Genomic DNA, 3,016 nt, shown 5'->3' with positions numbered 1-3,016 from the left:
AAAAAAAAAAAAAAAAAAACAGAGCAAAGATAACATTTTATTTAATATTTTCTATAAGTAAAATTCAGTACTCAAGCAAAACAATTCATAGTCTTACCTAAATCAATGATAATTAGGATAATTACCTAAAAGTTGATCACCTTTTGAAGCATTGATCTAAGTAAATGTTCTTTGGGGCATTTTCTTTTTGGTAGTTCAACAAAATCTAATTTAGTGGCAATGAACACTTTCTTCTAAGTGCAGGAAATGCTCTTCTTCTGCTCCACAAGTTACAAAGTATGTCATTATAAAGATATATTGTAGTTATGTTAGTCAAATTGTGAATATATTGCAGGCAGAGGAGACATTTCTAGAATGTGTGGTGGCCTTTAAATCCCCTGATGTCCATCTTAGCATCAGTTAAGAAATAGTGCTATAGGGCGGCATGCCCACTGTATATTTTAGGCCACGGAACTAATGACAGAGAAGTCTAGTTTGAGTTAATAAAAAATTCAAGTTGTAGACTATTTTGAAATAAGTATAATTTTATTTCCAAAAACATAAAGGAATTAAAATCAATTAAGCAATTCAGTGGTAAGCTGAAATTCATAAACTATCACCTTTCCTGGAAATATAAGTATGAATCATAGAAAGTAAGATACTAGCAGTGTAAGTTAATTAAGTGAATCTAAACATATAAAATACACTCCATTTGATTATACTTTTAACTCTTTACATATTATAAATAAAACATAATGCTGAATAAGTATATACTTGACCAGGAATCTCAAAAATGTTTATAATTTGGAAATAATGCAATCAGCTGCTAATCCAAAGGTTGGCAGTTCAAGTCCATTAAGAGGTACATTGGGAGAAAGGCCATTCAATCTACATTTGAAATTTAATCCTTGAAAATACTGTGAAACGCAGCTATGAAGCTTAGGCCTGTGTTCTGACACAAATGGAATCTCCATGAGTCGATGTGATGGCAGTTGCTTGATGTGTACACCAGAAGCCCACTCCCATAAAACTGACACATAGAAAGAGTGAAAGTGTCTTGACCTGTCTGTTTTAATCAGGTAAGGGAAGGTTTACACTGTGTGTAGATTAGGATAATTTCTCCTTCCTCAGAAATGTGGAACTCAGTTACTAATTTCAATATTATACAAAATACAAAAAGTGTTTGTAGAGCCAAAGAAAAACTGTAACTAGGCTAATCAGATTTACGATGAGTTGTTGTTGTTCTTGTTAAGTGCCATTGAGTCGATTTGGACCCATAGCAATCCTGTATAGGGTTTCCAAGGAGAAGCTGGTGAATTTGAAACACCGACCTGGCAGTTCAAACGACTTTGCAGCCTTATACATTAGAGCACAGCGCCACACCAGGACTCCTATGATGAGTAGATCTCAGAAATAAAGAATGTAGATAAAGTCCCTACTCCCTTTCATACAGTTAAATGATATACACTAAAATGTCAAAGTTCATGACAGATCAATTAATTGCTTGATTTATGTATTTATCTGAAAAAATCAGACTAAAAGTATAAAATAAATATACCACAGTATAAATCAATATATTTTGTTTTTAAATGCTTTCAAGTTGGTTATAACAATAACAATAACAGATAGTGTTTCTAATGTTATAATTCTTTGCTGGAAGAGAAAATCTTTTCTTTCTCCCATGCAATAGCTGGTGCGCTAAAACTGCAAACCTTGTAGTTCATAATCCAGTGTTTATCCAAGAGAGCCACCACAGTCCCCATAAATTAATCATTCATGGAAGCAGCAGTCAAGAGATCAGACGACGTATTACATTGGGCAAATCTGCTGCACAGGAACTTTTTAAAGTATTGAAAAGCAGAGATGTCAGCTTGAGGACTAAGGTGCACCTGACCCAGGCCATGGTGTTTTCAACAGCCTCATATGGATGCGAAAGCTGGACAGTGAATAAGGAAGATTGTACAAGAATTGATGCCTTTGAGTTGTGGTGTTGGAGGAGAATACTGAAAGTGCCATGGACTGCCAAAAGAACCAATAGATCCGTTTTGGAAGAAGTGCAGCCAGAGTGCTCCTTGGAGGCCAGGATGGCTAAGCTTCGTCTCTCATACTTTGGACATATTGTCAGGAGGAAACAGTAGCTGGAGAAGGATGTCATGCTGGGTAAGGTGGAGGGTCAGAGAAAAAGGGGAAGACCCTCAACGAGATGAATTGGCCAGGTGGCATCATTGATGGACTCAAGTGTGGCAGCGGTAGTGAGGTTGGCCCAGGATCGGGCATTGTTTCGTTCTGCTGTGCATGGGATCACTATGAGTTGGTTCTGACTCGATGGCACCTGACAACAATAACATTAATAAGCCAGAAGTAAGCAAGGCATTATTGTTGTTGTTAGGTACTATCAAGTTGGTTCTGACTCATAGTGACATTATACACAACAGTACAAAACAGTGACCAGTCCTGTGCTACCCAAACAATTGTTCTTAAGCCTGAGCCCATTGCTGTTGCCATTGGGAGTCTTCCTCTTTTTCACTGATGTTTCACTTTACCTAGCATGATGTCCTCCAGACACTGGTCATTCTTCATAATATGTCCTAATTATGAGATACTAAGTCTCACCATCCTAAAATCTAAGGAGGATTCTGGCTGTCCTTCTTTCAACAAGGGTTTATTTGAACTTCTAAGAGTTCATGGTACTATTATTTTCTTCTTCTATACCATAACTCAAGCAGCTCTGGTAGCGTAGTGATTATGAATCGGGCTGGGAACCTCAAGGTCAGCAGTTCCAAACTACCAGCCTCGGAAACCCTATACAGGGTCGCTATGAGTAGGAACTGACTCCACGGCACATAACAACAACAACAACAACATACTATAACTCAAATGTATCTATTCTTCTATATCTTCCTTATTCATGGTCCAACTTTCACATTCATATGAAGCTATTAAAAATACTATGGCTTGGGTCAAACACACTGTCTTAGGCTGGCCTTTCTAGAGAAGCAAAACCTGTGAAATATATATGTGTGTGTATATATACATA

This window comes from Chrysochloris asiatica, unplaced genomic scaffold (assembly GCF_000296735.1).
Source record: "Chrysochloris asiatica unplaced genomic scaffold, ChrAsi1.0 scaffold00070, whole genome shotgun sequence".
NCBI classification, from domain to species: domain Eukaryota; kingdom Metazoa; phylum Chordata; class Mammalia; order Afrosoricida; family Chrysochloridae; genus Chrysochloris; species Chrysochloris asiatica.
This window is presented reverse-complemented; position numbering follows the sequence as displayed.